General features: G+C 34.1%; 1 protein-coding gene across 4 annotated transcripts in view; it reads right to left on the reverse strand.

Moving 5' to 3' along the window:
- Syt7 (Synaptotagmin 7) overlaps positions 1-21,000 on the reverse strand; it is a 703,683-nt gene that overhangs the window by 326,681 nt on the left and 356,002 nt on the right. The window lies entirely within an intron of this gene.

The raw sequence follows: 21,000 nt of genomic DNA on the forward strand, positions 1-21,000 counted from the left end.
CCCGTAACATATACATGTTTGATATTATAGCTGTTTATATTTTCGAAAATAGGTCGTTGTTCGAATTGAATGAAGATATTCATGTATATAATACAAGAAATGAACACTCCATGTATATTCCATTTGCAAAATTGAATACTGCATATTTTGCTCCCCAGTACATAGGACCACGAATTTTTAACAAACTCCCAGATATCATTAAACAGCATAAAAATGTAAGACATTTCAAAAAGACTTGTAACCTTTTTTTATTGGAGAAATGTTTTTATTCGCTTTCCGAATTTTTAATAATTGAAAATTGATGTATGTGACTACGTTATCTTGAATTCATATTTTATATTTTTCAATAACCTCAGAATTAGGCTTGACAATTCCCATAACCATCAACGGGAAATTAGGAATATTTATTATTTTGGTAAAATCATCTGAAAGAACAATTCCTTCAGTGCAATCTCAACTCTTCACACTGTAGGTTAATGGATTGACACTTATCAGAAAACAACTACTCCCCTGGCTGCTACCACGAAAGGCGTTGGACTATATCTGTCAGTGCAGGCTGGCCTAAATAAATTGTTCTTTTAGATGATTTGATTCGTAGGCAGTTTTCAAGTATGTCCACTGACTATATGTGAAAAATATTTTGATAATTCTCTCACAGTTTTGTTCTGCATAATCTGATTTTTATAGCTTATCTATGTGGAAAAAAGAAAACTCTTACATTGAAAAAAAAGTGTAACATTCACTGAATAATGATAAGAGAGAGTACGTCTTATGAACTTTCGCCGAAGAAAACTAAAATACCAGCCGTTCATGAATAAAATATTGACAAAACCCCTTTCGGACCCAGACTTCTATCGACCTCGGATCCAGGACTATGAATTTTGAAAGCACATCGGAACTCAATCACCCTTCAAACGGGATAGTGAAAAAATTCCGGAAAGAGTTTCGAAATACCCTGAATCTTCTAAGGGTACGTCGATATTTCATTACAGATTCAATGTACATGCAGGAATTCCAGACTTGCAGGTGAATGTGCTGAAAATTACCGAATCTAATGACAATGATGTGGAAATAGTAAAAGGGTTATCAAACAATCAAAAAAATATCAGGTCATTTAAAAGTTTTGTTGTTTCTGAAGTAATGTGTCAAATTATTATTATTATTATATGAAGCCACACCTGGATTTATAATAATAATATTAATCTTTATTTTGAACTAGCAAAATCCTAATTTACATACATTTCTAATATTTTTGTTACAAATTTGTTACATATTGGAATTATTTAAGAAATATATGACAAACATAGATGAATACATTCTAAAGTTGATCAATAAGATAGGCAAGAAAGAAAATTGTATAGGTAACAAACACAAATACATATCATACTTGTACATTGAAAACAAATTTCTTCAGTTCGTTTTTCAACATGTTCAGAGATGGGCTATTCTTAATTGAATTTGGTAATTTGTTGGAAAACAAAGAATTCATGGTGTTTTTGTTCTGTTTATATATAAATTATTATTATTTCAAGTGAAGTGGTGGTTATCATGATGAAAGACAATGTACTGTTCGAAATAATCATCAATACTGAGGTTAACAATTTTTGAGTCTATTTGGCCGTATTTAAATTTGGTGGTGATTATCATTGCTTTGGTTTTCAATACATTCAGCTTCAGTTTATTCATTTTCAAGTAATTGCTGAAACTTTCCAGAGTATTATTCATTTTTTGTATAGCCATTTCGAGGTTCACATCGCTACATGCCAAAAGAGTATCATCAGCAAAAAAAGTTCATAAATTCACAATCAACAAACAATGGCATGTCATTCAAATATAATATGAATAGAAGGGGACCCACAACACTACCCTGGGGAACTCCAACATCATTTATCTCTCTCTCTCTCTCTAATAAACATATGTTATTTCAATATCGGTGCACGTTGTGGAAAGTTCATCACTGAACATTTGAGAAACTTCTCCTTTTCATTCGAAAAATTTCTATCATGATTTCAAGCTGACCTTGTATTATTTCCAAACCTTCAACATATGGTTATGGTCTCCTCAAAAAGGACATAATATCATAAGAAAAAAAATAAAATAGTCCCGTATCGTATAATCTTCAGAATGACAATACTTCTTTCAACAAAGCCAAGGGCCTGAGGCGCGTAATGAAACTCACAAAACGCCAGACAGAAATGAAAGAAAAGTCGGCGCTGAGGCGTATTCCTGAAAACAATGGAGTACTGAGTTTCAGATGAATTGATCGAGTTTTTTGTGAAACTTAGAACATTTTGATGATGATTGAAAGGATGAATTTTGTGCGTGGAATCTCAGAAAGTCCTAATAATAGGATATTGATTCCTTTTGTGATTTTTATCCCTGAAAGTCATCCCGGATGGTGAAAATTCTGAAGGAAAAATAGTAATAATAGCCGATTGTTATCTTACAGTGAAAAAAAAATCTTGAAATATTGACAGTGGCATACGCTGATTGTACTATGAGTCAGAATGATATACAAACCTATTTGCCAAAACCCAATGATATGCACATATTGGTGTTCATGTAGACCAACATCTACGATGGGACGAACATGTAAACCAGACCGTTGAAAGACTTAGTAAATTATCTTATGAATTCTACCAACTCAAATATCTCAACAACAAAAAGCTACTAACAATGATATATAACTCACTCGCAGAATTAGTTCTGAGAGACTGTATTGTAATATGGGGTGGCGTCAGCAAAAGCCTGTTACATAATCTAGAGGTAATGCAAAAATAATTTTCAATCGTAATAAAAAGTACTCCACTGTAGCACTATACAAAGAATCAGACTTATTTGATGTGAGAAAATTATACACTTATCACTGCATATATGGATGCATGACAACCCCACCCCCAATATAGATCATAATGATGAAGTGCGAGCCAAACTTCATCAAAAAACGAATGTCCTTTGCTGTAGATTAACTAACACTCAGAGATTTATATCATACTCTGGACCAAAACTGATAAACCCAGTTCCTTCAGACATTAGAGCAATCTCCAATAAATACAATTTCAAGTCAAAACTTAAAGAATATGTGAATCAAAACTATGACATATTGAAATCTGTCTATGAACTGGATTCCTGATCAAAGTTCTATTTAGCCTATGTATAAATTACATCCTAATGTAGGTATTATTTTGAATGAGTTGAACAATCCAACGTCACCTTCTCTTCGACTATTACTCTCTCTTTCCACCAGTTTTCCTTCCTTCCGACTATTTGTATCATTTGTATTTACATTGTCAATATGAGTGTTTGCTTTATTATGCAACAATGATACCTAATTTTATATGTAAGTGATTATGTATGTATATGCGTATATGTGCGTGTATAAATGTGTATACGTATATATATATATATATATATATATATATATATATATATATATATATATATATATATATATATATATAAATATATATACAGTGTGTCACCATTAAAGTGCGCACCATATGGGAAACTTTATTTTCGAAAAGTTTCAATGAAGTTTAACTTCAGCACTTGTTTGTGCTTTAAATTTAACTTGAAATGATGCGGCCCACTGACGTTCAGTGTTTGTCAAATTGAACTTTTTTTTTTGAAAAAAATTGAAAAAGTGCATTTCTAGATCGAATTTAACAAAAAGTCACTTGAAAAAGTTGTGTCTACGGCAATTTTATATCCATATGCCAAATGTTATGCAACTAGGATAAAGTTAACGTTTTGCTTATTTTTGACAGATATCCCCTTTATTTTAAAAAACAAGTTCGGTTAATTGTCATCAATTCATGTATACATAACAAACTCATCATAGAGTTTAACTTTTCTGATAAATTTTCACTTATACGGACATTTTTAGAGAGAAATTAAAAATTTGCTATAAAAATTTTAACATGACTGGTGCAAAGTTTCAATCACTTGGCTATTTTCTTAAACAAACCTTTGATTTCAAAAAAGCAGAGGCAACTAAAAAAAAAATGCAAATAATCTCGATAGAACTATTGTTATTATTATAAATTTTAAACAACAAAAATATTATAGAAAATGTGGGTACAAAAAATTACTTATTGATCTAAATGAGGTTGTCAAACACTTATAGTCTACATTTCAGTATATCGTCTTCCACGTTCAATACAAATTATGGTACTTCTACTGACATCTGTAACTGCATTTTCAATAAATCGAGAATTTATATTTGCACAGCACTCGCGAATGGTATTTTCCAGATACTGTATGTCAGTAAATGGTCTACTTCGGTACACTTTTTGTTTCAGGTAACCCGTATTTAATATTTAAAGGCATATTATCTAAAACTTCACTAACCTCATTATTTAAAAGGTTGAGATAACCGACTGATGATAAATTTTCCCTAAAGAAAAATGGCCCAATTATTTGGTCGTTAAGTATCCCACACCATACATACTGATCACCACATTCAACTGTGAAATTGGGATTTTCTTGGGCCCACCATCGGCAATTTTGAGAAGTTACCGTTCCATTTGAAGAAAACGTTGCCTCATCTGCCCATAAAATTTTATACGAAAACTTTACATTTTCTTCTCTCTCTCCTTGAAACCTGAATGAAAACCCCAAACGGACATCAGAATCTCCTTCTTTTAATGTGTTAATAAATTTTGGCTTGTAAGGCCAAAATTTATTCTTTAATAATATTTTTCTAACGCTTTCTCTCTTGTAATCGGTATTTTTTATAATATCGGTTATGCTCGTTTGCCCGTGATCAATAACTTTTAAACAAATGTTAAATTAGGCATCCTCATCATATTTACTTGAAGTGTGCTTTTTCTTAAATTGATTTGCTACGGATCCTGTTTCTCTGAATTTAGACATTATCCTTGACACAGGAGTATGTTGAACATTTTTTCCTGGTTGCCGTTCATTAAAAATGTTAGCTACTTGCCGGTATGGTGTATTCTCACCACATATTAAAACTATTTCTATTCTTTCCTGAAGAGACAACATTATTGCAACAATAACTGTTTAAAATTTGACAAATAAATCAACAACTTGACACTATCATAGCATGTATTTTGTTTGTCAAGACCTACTCAAAAATTTTATTCAACGTGATTAAATATCCTTACGGCCCTAGTTAGTGTTTATAAATAATCTGCAAATACTGAATATTGAAATCTTAATGTAATTTCAACTCTAGTAATTTTATTGATACTTATTGCAGTTTTTGAGTTGTGTCTGCTTTTTCAAAATTGAAGGTACTGACGTTTGTATAAGAAAATAGCCAAGTGATTGAAACTTTGCACCAGTCATGTTAAAATTTCTATAGCACATTTTTAATTTCTCTCTTAAAATGTCCGTATCAGTAAAAATTTATCAAAAAAGTTAAACTCCATGATGAGTTTGTTATGTATACATGAATTGATGACAATTAACCGAACTTGTTTTTTAAAATAAAGGGGATATCTGTCAAAAATAAGCAAAACGTTAACTTCATCCAAGTTGCATAAAATTCGGCATATGGATATAAAATTGCCGTAGTCACAACTTTTTCAAGTGACTTTTTGTTAAATTCGATCTAGAAATGCACTTTTTCAATTTTTTTCAAAAAAAAAGTTGAATTTGACAAACACTGAACGTCAGTGGGTCGCACTTGGCCGCACCATTTTGAGTTAAATTTAAAGCACAAACAAGGGCCGAAGTTAAACTGCATGGAAACTTTTCGAAAAAAAAGTTTCCCATAAGGTGCGCACTTTAATGGTGACACTGTATATATAATCAACGTTTAAGTTGTTTATAGGTTGATACTACAACTCAAGCTCTGCTTAGGAAGCTCAGCCTTCAAAGTTGTTTACTTATCATTCAATGTTATATCATTATTGAAATATGTAATTACTTGAATTTACCTGAATAATTTCTTCTGAAAAATTAGGCTTAACGGGTGTGGCTGCGAATTTCGTTTCAAAACTGCTGAATTTTGACAAAAAAAAACCGTCGCATGAGCGTCTCTCAGAAATTACATTCTCTCAAAATCAATATAAGCTAGATCATTGAAATACAACAAAAACAATACTGGCCCTAATACCGAGCCTTGAGGTTAAGGCTTTGATTTCTGAAACCATAGTGTTGGAGTTTGGAGTCAACTGTTCCAGAAATATCGACAAAAAAATAATATATCATTATCAAAATATCTCTTTTATATCTCTATCAAAGTGTCACTTCAAATTGAAAAGTTGTTGAAGAAGTTGAACAAACTAAGATTATGAGTTGACACATTGCTAGAAACCAAAATAAATGTTAGTTCATCTTTTTTTATTATGACTTTTTCGAATTATTCCTTCATAACCATGGCAAAATCACACCATCACTTCGTATTCCATATATTCTTTGAGGAGATATATCAAATAAAAATTTAATTGGAAGAAAAAAGATCATTAATATCTTACTTCGATTTCATTCTTCATTGGACATTGGACGAGATATGTTGAAAAATATTTTTCCTGCAGTCCACAAAAAGTTTCATTACCAGCTGAATTTTCATTTTTGTGATTGAAAAAAAAGCAACAAAAGCACTAGGAACGTTAATTGCAGATTTCAAACAAACGACACATGATGTAATTATATCTATTGTCATTGTAACAACGCAGCTGGTTTTCATATAAAATATACCTGAAACACTATCAAAAGCTTTTGTATAAATCCGCTTTTATGCAGAGAAATGCGCGACCTGATATTCCATAGAGCTTCGCTTTGGATATTTTTGTATAATTTCCAACTGGTATATCTTCTGATCCCAGTCGGACTCGAGAACTTTTTTTACAATATAATTCGTAACTTGGGAAACTTTATGATTTATTCTGGGTGAGTCGCTTGAATCCTCAACTAAGGGACTTCAGCGGGTAATTCAGAGAGAAAACAGAAAAGGTTCAACCCGATAGAACACTGGAAGTGTACTCAAGATAAAGAATAATGATGAGACACTGAAAAAGATTTCATTCCAATTTGTAGGCCTTCGCTTCTGTATTGAATATCGAAAATATCCATGACAACACCGATGGAATGAAAAAATAGCAAATTGAAACATCAAGTGATATCAAAAGTTATATTCAGAACTGTGAAAGTAAGAAACTCGTTCAAGCATATCTTCAAAGCAGACAGGCCATTCGAAAATATGAAATGCCTATTGAAAGATATTGTTCGAATGGAGTCAAAACGTATTCCTCTGATTCGTAACTTTAGGTTGTTCAAAATATAAACAAAATGAGGTAAGTTATTGTATTGATATTATATACCATCTATTATACAGTGTGTCTCACTTCCCATGGAAACACCCCCGTATCTTCCGTAATATTCGAGGTAGAACGATGAAACTCTCTGGACTGATGGAAATGCTCAAAATGCGCCCACCACCAATGGGGTTGGCCAAAGTGATATACACTGTCCGCCACTCGCGATGGAACACCCCATTTTCACGGTAAAACATATTAGGGGGCAAAAAAGTCTCAAAATTCCTTCAGATTCGTGATCAGGACTACCAACTCACTACGATTACACTTTTTTGCTGAAAAAATTTCAGTACTGAAAAATCCGAATTTGTTTCACTTCTCATGGAAACACCCCCGTATCTTCCGTAATAATTGAAGTGGATTTTTTTTTGGTTTTGACATCAAAACATGAACGAAATTGTTTAAGAGAAACTCCACTTTTGTTTTCACATAAATAATTTATTTTTTATTTTGTTGTCAGGAAAGTTATTCCTTCTCAATAAGAAAGAAAATGGTAATTTTGTAAGAGGAACGGGAACATGTAATTAGTGAGGTCTTAGGATGGTTAATGTTAGTTCATATTCTCATTTTCCCATTATTTAAAAAAAACAAGGATATTTTGTGGCGAAAAATGTTATGTAGTTCAAAATTCTTTCGAAGTACTACTTTCAAAATCACATTTTCAATTGAAAAACAAAACAATCAATTTCAAATGATTTAACTGTTGACAATTTTATATTTTCGTGCCTCCTATGAAATTTTCCTCTAATCGAACACATTTTTCTATGCGCCTTCTATTATTTCCTCCAACTCTTCTCAGTTCTCTAGGTGTGATTTCTCTACACGCTAGTATAATTCTTGCACAGAGATCTTCCTTATTTGTTGGCCTATCCTTAAAAACTTCATTTTTTAAGTTTTCTCATAAATAAAAATCCAGTGGAGTTAAATCTGAGGATCGTGGTGGCCATACTACGAGAGGGCTATTGGGTCCTATCCATTTCATTGGTAGATTCCTATTCAACCAAACCCTTGTTATGCCACTATTGTGAACTGGTGAACCATCTAACTGAAAAATCATGCTGTGTCTCACATGCAAAGGTAGTTCTTCCAACACATCGGAAAATGCATTTTCGAGAAAATCAACGAATAGTCGTCCGTTTGAATTTTGATCGAAAAAAAATGGCCCAATAATATTTTCGTTCAGGATACCACACCACACATTAACTTTCTGAGATATTTGGTCTCTACAATTCACCACCCAATTTGGATTTTGTTCAGCCCAAAACCTCATGTTCTGGGAAGATACAACACCATTCGTTGTAAAGGTAGCCTCATCACTGTATAAGATATACTTTAATAAATTCCTGTCATTGAGATAATTTCCCTGCATCCATAAACAATACTCCATTTGGCGGATTTCATCTCCTTCGTGCAAAGTATGTAGAAATTTGGGTTTGAACGCATGCATTTTATGCCTCTTTAAACACCTCCATATTTTACTGCGGCTCATATTGAGTTGAAGCGATAAGTTTCTCAAACTAATTCTAGGATCAGCTTGATGAGCCGCCAATATCGTATCATCATCAATATGATGTTTAACAATTTTTCTGTCCTTTGTTACTTGGCCGGTGCTCACGAATAGATTATATATTTTATGTACAGTTCCAGGGTGTACAGCTACCACTAGCGGGTGTCTTCTATTAAATTCAGCGGCCGCTTCACGATAAGACCTCACCCCATCACCAACAATTAAAACAATTTCAATTTTTGCTTGAAGTGACAGACGTGCCATGTTGAACTCTGTCAATCGAAATGAGCTGATATCAGTTAAAATGGGAACTTCAGAAATATCAAAATATGAACAGGAACTCACGAACAGAAAACAACTGGAACACAGGAACAATATCCAACACAAATACAGGAACAATAAACACAATGGGAACAATAACACGGCAGAAACAACAAAGAACAACGGTGATTCAAAGACCAACAATACTAGAAACAACAAATGCAATGAAAACTGGTCTAGGGGTTAATACCACAAGATCTTTCAACAATATTGTCAGGTTGACAGTAAATATCAATGAGCAACTGTTTTCCATGGTGATTTCAGGGCACCGCATGATTCAATGAAACTGATGTAAATCAATCCCTTCAAATGAGTTCAGACAACAATTCAGAAAGTAGGTATAATAATCTAAAAATTCTACCTGTTCACCGAGTACGATTTTTTTTTCAAATCAACAGTTGTTTCGGTCTAGCAATGAGTATGAAGATTAATTTTGTTTCGGATGGTAAAATGTTTCCTCAATATTTTGATAAAGGACCCCGCACATTTCTTATGAGAAATGGATTGCCTTGAATTTTGCCGAAATTTTGATGTGTTGTAGTTCTTGATGTGCTGATTGAAAGTGTCCACAGCCAAAGCTCAGAATTGTACAGTTTTCGAGATGTGAACCTTTGAATATAGATTTTTTTAATTTTTTGCAATTTTTGCTCATCAATCGAGAGCTCTCTCTTCTGGTTGGGATAGAATTTGGATGTTCAGCAACCAGAATTAGTTTCACGAATAATCTTCTTCAGTTATAATAGATGCCGCCATCGATAATTTTTCATACACTGCTTCACACTATCTCGATAACCTGAGAATGTGGTGCTGTAACATTTTCCTCAAATAGGCTCAAAATGGATGATAGCATCTCACAGCATCTGTATCTTTCATACCTGAGAGTACTCTCCAGATAGAATGAAGGGGTTCAGGCATTGGAAGCGAACTATTTTGCGCCGTAATATGTTTTACCTAAAAATGGGGTGTTCCATCGCGAGTGGCGGACAGTGTATATCACTTTGGCCAACCCCATGAGAAGGGAGACACACTGTATATCATATATCATTATATATTCATCTATGAATATTTAATGTCTTTATTTTAATGATCCCATCGAACATCTCTCACTAGAGCAATATAATTAGGGTTATCTCAGAATTGCGTTTTCTTCCGACCTGCTATCGCAGCTAATTCAATCGGTTCTGATTGGTTCCAAGACCCTAATAGTCGGTTTTGAATTACCCAACAGATTCCTATCGTTGCTTCGCCTCCAGATAATTACCATTTCTATCTAATTAATATACATCAGGACTCATTTTCTAGCGAATCACCTTCTATCAATTTGTCCTTGAGAATATAGGAGCAATGGGGCGCAAAAAGTTATCAAGTTATAATATCTCTGGTACAAAAACAATCTTGAAATCATATTTGAGCCTAGGAAAAATTGACATACACAAATAACGAATATTGGCACACGGATGCTATTTATTTGGAACATTATGGGGTTTGCAAGAAAAACACAACAAATATTTCACAAACCTTTGCTCTATTGGTATAGTGGCAACAATGATACAACCATCAATGCAAGTTAAGTGAACTAACGTGACTTGGAATCTCTCCATTTTTTATTTTTATTTTCTTTTTTCTTTTCTTTATTTTTATTCAATCAATTTTTCTATTTTTACATTTATTTTATTTCACTATTATTTCATTTCAGGTTTATTTTGGTTAATATGATTGTTATTTTCAGCTATTCATTTTTATTTCTTCTTCTTTAGTTGTTTCAGGGATTTCAAATCATTTTATATAGTACACAATGGAAGTCCGAACTAGTGAAATTCAACATAAATAGGTGACTAGAGCCTAATAATCATCAAACCTCGCTTGGGAGTAGGCAGATCGGATCCCTTGCAAAGACTAGTGAGAAGGTAGTTTGAGACCCCAGTGTCAAGTCACAAAACCTTTGAAAGTGTGTCACCACATGAGGAGTACGTAGGATGAGACCTCAATATGGAAATACTCTTCACTTCCTGAAAATGGCATCAAAGCCGAAACGTTTAGGTAGGTATCAATGAATGTTAGAATTTCGAATATTAAAATTCCTGAAGAGTTGACAACAATGACTTTCACATGATCTGGATGATGATGAAACATTGATTTCATATGGTTTTCGTAGAATAAAGAGCTCGGGATGATGTTATCTATTCCTTCAAAAGAATTACTCCCTGTAACTATCAGTTTATGTATAAAACCAGTGGATTCATTTTCCTGCAATTCATCCATTCCAACATCAATTGTTTTCATTTTCAAAAACCTTGATCTTAGTTTCAATTTTCAAAAACTATGGTCAACATATTTTTCATAAGCATTATTTTCTGTGTCAGTGACATCCAATGTCACATTAACATTTTTGAAAGCTGTATGTTTTTATATATTTGGGACATAAAAAAATTCAATCGAGAATACCACTTTCTGGTTCCGGTACATTGTCAAAAATATCATATTCAAGACGCCTTGGATTCTTGATAATCTTCAATATCATGAATAAAAATACGATATCTTCCACTAAAAAATCTCAAAAACCAATTTGCTTTTCTCATTAACCCCCACTTTTTGAAATATGTGAAATTTATATTAGGCACACCACTGGAAAAAAAACCTGACCTGTCCAGTCATTATGATCATGAAATTTATTCTTGGTTTCACAACCTTCCGGCTGAATAGATAAATTCTGATCAACTGCCTATGACTGGTATAGCTATATAAACAGTATTCGATTTGAATTTATGGTTTTCAGGGAGAGTGGTCATAAATCAAAAACAACAACGAGAGTCATTAGCAATGTGACAGTAATAGAGGACTCTGCTGTCGTTTCAATTTCAGGGTAATATGACAGAAACATATATTTGCGTCATTGACTCAATGATAAATTTACTGCACAATTTGAGCGCGACGATTTTGTCACTGAAAATAATCACTCATAGACTCACAATTCAAGGATGGTTCAGTCATCTTAGTCAAAATTAAGCAAGTATTTCGGAATTTGAGGAACCCAGCTATGAACTGGTAACAACTTGTATTTTGACATCCTGAAAGTTGTGGGTACGCGACTATTAAAACTTAAGGTCGAAAGTGACAAAAATCGAGTTTGGCAAATACAGGGTGTAACTAAATGAGTGTGAAACATTTGAGGAGGTGATTTCTCATCGAAAGAAAGATAGGATCTTTCATGTGAAGAAATTTTATTAGAGCATCCCTTGTTAAAATACAGCCCGTTAAATGGGATACATAAAATTTGTATAACAATTTTTTTCACGAGCACTAAAAAAGTTACAATATTGAAATTAACCTGACGTTTTGTACTAACAAAAAGACACTTAGCCAGAAATTTATTTGGTTTACCCCATGGTTGTAAGAGGTGGAAAACGCAACCCCTAAAATTTATTTCCAATGTAACTTTTTGTCTTATTATTTGTTTACCTTTCAAAAATGTATTTTCGATAGCCTGTTTCATTCTAAACAAAAAATGTCTCATGGGTTTTTCCCCAAAATAAACCAGTTCGCAGCAAAAAATTATTTTAGGAACAACTACAACTACGTCGTCATAAATGCGAAAATACGAAACTAATCTATCTAGTAGTTCTCCATTAGCGATAGTGACAATTAAATTGGTATGACGCTGTCAGTTTGTGAATTTTCAAAAAAAAAGTCTATATGAACTTGTGTCCGAAAATGCTTCGTTTCGGAGATACGGGGTGTTGAAATTGAATTTTTTTGTTCGCTTTTAAAAATAACTCTTGCAAAAAATAAGTTATTTGCACGAAAATCGGTACCCAGGGTTTTTTTAACGTAATGGAATCATAATTTCGTATTAATTTTAATGTAACATCTAGAAGGCGCTGTGTACGCTGTCATTATTTCTTTCAAATTGCCCTAACTTTTTTGACAGTAAACTTTTGGTACTTTTCATGAAAAAACCTAATTCCCACACCTTTTCCAAGTGGAAAAGGTACACTTCGTCAACAACGCTGGAAGTGATCGTTTTCGAGATATTCACAATTTTCTATATCGATGCATATTACTTTATAGCCAAATTTTATTTCAATAATATTTGTCACTCTCCGCTTGCAAATGAAGTTAATTGAATCGAGTAGGCTATGAAAGTTTATTTAAAAAAATAGAAGTTCTCTGTCACATTTTCAACTATTAATTTACAAATTCACAGTTCGGAGTTTATAAAGTGATTTTTTGGTACCATGGACTTTACGAATGCTGAAATGACTGATATGGTTTTTGCATACGGCTTGGCTGACGGAAATTCAAGCGAGGCCAGACGCATCTATCAGGAAAGGTATCCCCAACGCGTGACTCCTTGTGCAGCGACATTTGCGAATCTTTTCCGGCGACATTCCAAATCTGGAAGCTTTGAAACAAATTCTGCAGTAGGACGGCCACGGACTACAAGAACTGTAGAATTGGAGGAGGCGGTTCTCGAAAAAATTAGTGAACCTCCAGAGACAAGTACAATAAAAATTAGTCAAACTTTAAATGTGACTCACATGACAGTTTACAGAATTTTCAAGGAACAGCAATTATATCCTTATCATATTCAGCGTGTCCAGGCACTTACGCTACGTGATTTCCAACCACGTATCGAATTTGCTCAATGGCTTCAAAGAAAATTCGAACAACATCCGCAAATTTCATCGAAAATCCTTTTCACAGATGAGGCTAATTTTTCAAGAAATGGTATCATGAACTTTCATAATAACCACATCTGGGCGAAAGATAACCCACATGCGATAACGTAAACTCATTTCCAAGACAGATTCTCTTTTAATGTATGGGTAGGCATAATTGGGGATTATTTAATTGGGCCCTATTTTCTCTCCTTACGTTTGAATGGAGATGCTTACCTACTTTTTTTGGAACACGAGCTACCCCAACTTATGGAAGATGTTCCCATTGGTCTCCGAAATCACTCTTGGTTTATGCACGATGGAGATCCTGCTCATTTTAGTGTGATGGCAAGAACTTTTTTAGACGTAGCATATCCAGTGAGCATTGGTCCCCGAGGTCACCAATCTCGTCGATTTTTTCTCTTGGGCCACCTAAAATCACTAGTTTATGCTAGCCCTATTGAAAACGAGGAAATGTTGAGGGATCGCATCATAGCTTGCTGCGAAACGATAAGAAACACTCCGGTCATTTTTCAACGGGTGCGGAATTCTTTGATGAGGGGAGCAGAAGCTTGTATTACTGTTGTAGTTTTTGTAATGTTCTCAATTAGCGCCCTAGGAGCTAAGTAATATGCATCGATATAGAAAAATTGTAAATATCTACCTCCAGCGTTGTTGGGAAGATGTACCTTTTTTACTTGGAAAAGGTGTGGGAATGAGGTTTTTTCATGAAAAATACCAAAATTTTACTGTCAAGAAAGTTAGGGCAATTTGAAATAAATAATGACAGCGTACGCATCGCCCACTAGATGTTACATGAAAATTAAAACGAAATTATGATTTCGTACCGTGATTTGGGTACCGAATTTCGTGCAAATAACTTATTTTTTGCAAGATTTATTTTCAAAAAGCGAACAAAAAAATTCAATTTCAACACCCCGTATCTCCGAAACAAAGCATTTTCGGAGTTCATATGGACTTTTTTTCTTAAAATTGTCTCAGGAATACGTCACTTGAATATTTTAACGTACTTATGTTACACCCTGTATAATAAATTTTATACGACGTGTTTTTGACCGGGATTACCAGTTGACATTAAATGATGCTCTACCGCGCCTCCTATTTCGAAAACGATTCAACGTTTAAACATTTTTTTTAAACAAAAGTTGTAGATTATTCAATCCTCTACAATATTGTTAACGTAACAAACAGCAAAAAAAACAATAGGAAACGTGATACTTGCAAAAACCGATTTTGGTGAACTTTGACCTTAGATTTGAATAGTCGCGTACACTCTATCTTATGTAGGGTTTGATACAACTTATAAGGTGTCAAAATACAAGTTTATACACGTTTACAGCTGGGTATCTCAAATTCCGAGGTGAACTCACTAAGACGACTGGACTATAACATTTTCCATTTGTTGCCGTCATAAAAAATATCATCGCTCGTATTCGGAAACAGAAACCTGTAAATCACACTTCCGATCCACAAAAATATCCCCGTGCTATTAAACAATTGAAAACCACATCGTGAACGAGACGGTATCGCGTCGCTTGACCAGGGAACACCCGCGTTTTAGCCCGTTTAGTCGAAAAAATCTTGGCCAAATACTGAACCGGTTAAATGAACCGTGGAAGTAAATGGCGACTGGCCCCAGTCCAGTCAATAGAGCCAGAAATCAACTGATGATGGTCGAGTTCCTGGGGCGTGATAATGAAATTTATAGTTACGTTCCAGACACGTCCGATTTATCATTCAGCTAATAGGAAGAGGAGTTCTTTGTTGCTTTTTATTCGCCAGGGGCATTATTGATGGTCCGGAATTTTCGTTTGATATGGAATCCAGGGTAATAGTGAAGAGAAATATTGAAATTTTCGGCTGGATTCTTCTGCTAGGTCGTTTATTTGGGATCTGGCAATACTGATGTGTCAATAATTGAGCGATACTGATGATTTTTTGATGAGGGATTTTTCGAAGAAACATTTTCATGAAATAATATACGGGTCAGCAATATCATGAACAACATGTAGAAAATCATTTAGATCGACAGTTTCGAAAAAGTCTGATTTCACTGATGATATATATCGACGGTCACATCAAAAAATTGTTCTGTTTTTTCTAAGGACAAAACACAAGCAATACAGGAAAATTCTTGAGGCCCTCTAAGAGTGGTGCCTGTGCCAAAGTAGTGCTTCACATTGGATAATAATAATAATTTTTTATTATTTCCTTGTTAAAAAGTACATTGTTATACGTAAAGTGACAAGGAAAACGTCTGAGGGTAGGGCACGTTACAGAGTATAATGTTTGTAGTAATCAATAATCTAAAAATATGATACATATAGGTATATACATATAATTATTTGTTTGGCTTAGATTGTGTAAAAAAATAACTATAAATAAATGAAAGTCAATTTTATCACATAGTTGTGATATTTTGTCATTAAAATATAAAAAAACAGTTTAAAATTCGTCAAGTGTGTAGCAATTTTTTTCAATAAGTGCCTTTTTCAGTCTTGATTTGAAAATGTTAAGATTTGGTGATATTTTAATTGATTCTTCTAATTTATTAAACATTTTTGGTCCAAGATAAAGATATATGTATAACATATATTCATATAAATGAGCAACTCATTTTCATTTTGCATCGAGAAATTCTTTGATACTGTAGTAGCATTTGTCTTGCAAATATACTTTCAATTTTGATTTGAAGAAATTTTTATTCCGTTGTTCTCTCAGGTTTGCGGGAAGATGATTGAAAAACTTTATGCCTCTATATGAGGGGCTTTTTTCATAGAATGATGAGCTGTGTGCAGGAATTCTGATGAGGTCTCCGTTTCTAGTTGGGTAACCATGGCAATGAGAAACTGTTTGATATATCTCAACATGTTGGATAAATAACATACATTTGAAAACATAAATACTTGGAACTGTTGAAATTTTATATTTTTGAAAATATGGTCGACACGATTCATCTGGTTTTAGATTGAAAATGAGTCGAATAGTTCTTTTTTGGGAGCATCCCCAGATGTTGATGTTGTAGGATATGTTGTAGGATATGTTGAAGTAGATTAGAGCATAATATACATTGATGAGTTGATTGGTATTGAACATATTTTTTTAATTGCAATATAGCATAGTAACCTGTGTTAACTGTTTTGCTGGCATCAATATTATTTTCCCAACTCGTTCCACTATCTATACAGGGTGTAACTGAATAAGTGTAGAACATTTAAGGAGGTGATTCCTTATCGAAAAAAAGATAGGATCTTTCATATAAAGAAACTTCATTGGAGCATCCCTTGTTAAGATACAGCACCTTAAAGGGGGTACATTGAATTTGTATAACAATTTTTTTCACAAGCACTGAAAAAGTTACAATATTGAAATTAACCTGACGTTTTGTACTACCAAAAAAACACTTAGCCAGAAATTTATTTGGTTTACCTCATGGTTATAAGGGGTGGACAACGCAACCCCTAAAATTTATTTCCAATGTAACTTTTTGTCTTATTATTTGTTTACCATTTAAAAATTTATTTCCGATAGCCTGTTTGTCTCTTGGGCTTTTTGCCCAAAATAAACCAGTTCGCAGCACAAAATTATTTTACGAACAACTACAGAGATACATCGTCATAAATGCGAACTGGATTTATTGTTATTTTGTAGTTAGTACTTGCATTAAACAATTAAAGGGTAATAAACAAACTTAATTTAATTATAACAAAACACACAACATGTAGAAATCATAGTAAATCTTCAATATGTCTACCTTCAGACATTATGCATGCGTCTAGACGTCGGCGCATTGAGCCACATATTCGCTCAAAAATTCCTGGAATCTCTCTGATTACCCTTCACGCATCGATGATGCGGTTTCCTAAGTCCTCTACATCGCGAACAGGAGTACGATAAACCAAATGCTATAAATGGCCCCAAATAGAGAAATCGAGAGAATTGAGATCCAGGGATCGAGCGGGCCAGTTCTGTAGTCCTCCTCGACCTATCCACTGATTTGCATACGTTTGCTCTACGCTAGCTTGGCTTAATGAGTCGTTGAACAACATATATGCAGCTTCTTTGAACTTCCTCTTGAACCAGTTTTCCTCCCTGTGGATGATCTCAGATTGGGACCACTTTATGTTATACTCACGAGCCCAAACATGTTCTGCTACTCTCGATTTGCTGATTTCTCTTCGCTGTGTGTTTTTTCTGTGCTCGGCAATGCGACCTTTCGAGTGCCTCTCAGTTTCACGAATATAACATTTGTCGCACTCACAGGGTAACCGGTGAATGCAATTCTTGGAATCGTGGTCCGCGTTTGGTGGTCTGGTTTCCATGAAGGTGCTACGGATGGTGTTTCCGGATCCGAAACTGGTTCTGATGTTATACATAGACCCAATTCTTCTTATCCTTTCCGACAATACTCTGACAAAACCTTTTGATCTTTCCGCCTGCCGACGGGGCATTTCTTTGTTGACGAAAACAGTCGACCACGACACTATGTTTTTAAAATGTTTCTTATTTGGACAACTCGAGTTTTTGTTTTGTCGAAATCGACATAGGTGCTGTTTTGTTGTGGCTTTGCTCGTTTGGTGAAAATCCGTGTTTAGAAATATTCAGCAATTGAGTTTTATACTGCAATGAAAACATGTCACTCTTGAAAAAAACAACTGGATATGTAGTGTGGAAAACAATTGAACGAAAATAACGTTCAATGCAGAATTTCGATCCACTCATGAGCCATTATTACATTCACGCTGTTGGATAAAACAATTGTAATTACCTTGTAGTCAATATTCAAACAAGAGATACCGGAAATGTAGCTGATTCCATGCCAACCGCATGGGATAGATCTTGTATGTATGTAACAGGGGGAATTATAATTAGTTGTAATTGATACATGACATGTTGGCGATGCTGATGCTAATCAATGAATTGAGGACTCGGTTGCAAATAGGTCAGAAGTTACAACATTTATCAACGTTTGAAACACGTCATTTTGGAAAAATATATTTATTATTACCTCTTGAACACTTTCAGCCTAACTTTTTTTCTCTTCATTCTATATCTAGATAGAAGAGAGACAATGTATCAACAGATATGAAATCATTTCATTCAATTATTAGATCTTCGGTAATTTTAGTCAACTCCTGTATTGAAATCTTTCACAAAAATAGCGTAAAAAACTGATGAGAAAACCAGTTAGCTTTTGTTTGAAGGTGATTGACTATGTTTCATGATGAATTTCATCAGTTCGAACTACTACTACGGGCAAATGAAGTCACACAGGAAGATCAACTAATCAGTTTCGACGTGGAAAGCCTTTACAGCAACGTTCCGGTCGAAGAAGCACTCAAAATCATACAGAGGAAGCTATCTGAAGACGGAGACCTGGAAACTAGAACGAATTTACTTTTAGAAATAATTATGGAATTACTAGGATGCTGTGTATGAAACTGTTATTTCCAACTGAAGAAAGAATTTTTTACACAAGATCAGGGACTGCCAATGGGATCGCCACTTTCTCTAGTCATAGCCAATATATATATGGAGCGGTTTGAAATTTTGGTCATTGAAGAAGCCCACAAGAAACCTTGAGTCTGGTTGAGATATACTGACGACACCTTCATAATATCGAACCATGGGAATACTGAACTAGACGCCTTCCTGAAACACATCAACAGCGTGAGACCTTCCATCACTTTCACAATATAGAAGGAAATCCACAACGAAATGCCATTCTTAGACGTTTTGGTTTTGGTGAAGAGGACCGACACTAAGTGGGAAACATCTGCACACCGAAAACCCACTCATACGGGACAGTATCTGAACCATGAATCCAACCACCATCAATTGACTAAAAGAGGAATCATCAAGACTCTGTGCTTCCGGACTCTGTAATACAAAGGAAGGCTAGAGAAAGAACTAGACATCATCAAAAATGATCTTCAACGGAATGGCTACTCCAATGCGTTGGTAGAAAAGACTTTGGCTAGAAGACAGCAGGAGCCTCGCAAGGAAGAGAAGCCGTCATAAGCAGTGCTTACTATTCATTTTTAATTCCTCGTTTTTATTAGTTCTTTCAGGTACTCCAAATCATTTTATATAATATCAGACAATGGAAGTCCGAACAAATGAAAAACCAGTTAGTTTCGAAATTGACACAAAACATTTCAAAATATTCCAATGTTTGAAACTATTCTCAACGGTTTCCTATTGAACTTGATACCTAATGAGATTGGAGAAAATTGTAGAACGTTGGAAATATTCAGAAACTATTTTGGAAACAACCAAAAGTAATTCTTGTTTGTGGAAAATTTTTGAATAATACGTTTGCCGGAGTAGCAGACGAAACATTCAATACTACAATAATAATAAGTTCAGTGATAATGATTTGATTGGCTGAAAATTATGATCATTGATTGAACATGGTCGTTGAAACTGATAAAGTAGTTTTTCTTCAGCAAGGATCGCATGGGACTGAAATCGAAGGAAACCAATTCTTTCGCACATCAAAAAGAAATAAACTACTCGGTTTGTAATGAAATATAAGAAGATTACATCGATGGAAAGATTAATTTCATGTCAATGAAACAACCTCGTAAGGAGAAGGTTCGTAAAACATCTCCCGGCAGATTAATTGTCACTAATCCAATTAGCATAATTTGCATGATTCCACAGACAAAGAGAATTTGTGTGTCACGTCTCTATACACGAAACACAAAGAAAAAGCTCGGGGCATGGAAATAAATAGTTCGCTACTCTAATTCCTACAGATTTGTTGGTGAATCCCGAACCATGTGAATACAGAAGGGCCCGATTGATATTTTTAGACAACCACTATATCGTCTTAAAATTAGTTCAAAAATAGAGTTCGGAAGATACGAATTTGTGGCGGTACTCACTGTGTGATATTGATATTCATTTTGGGAGAAATTGGTTAGACTGAGAAATAAAAACTTAATTGAATCCATCACCGAATTTCCTAAATAACAATTCACAAAATCACTTTTCATTCATTGAAGAATTCAGAATGAAAAAATATTTGAGATTTATAATATCTAGATGAATATATAAGACCGTGTTCAAATGTCCAGCATTTTTCTTAGACTCACACTTTTACCTGTATTATATGTATTCATATTTTAAGAAGAAAGTAATACAAATTATGAAACAAATGAATATTACTGGAGGAAGATCAAACTGGTTTGATCAAACTGGT

This window comes from Leptinotarsa decemlineata, unplaced genomic scaffold (assembly GCF_025532065.1).
Source record: "Leptinotarsa decemlineata unplaced genomic scaffold, Ldec_3_MD MMD2_P_RNA_scaffold_1, whole genome shotgun sequence".
Taxonomy (NCBI): domain Eukaryota; kingdom Metazoa; phylum Arthropoda; class Insecta; order Coleoptera; family Chrysomelidae; genus Leptinotarsa; species Leptinotarsa decemlineata.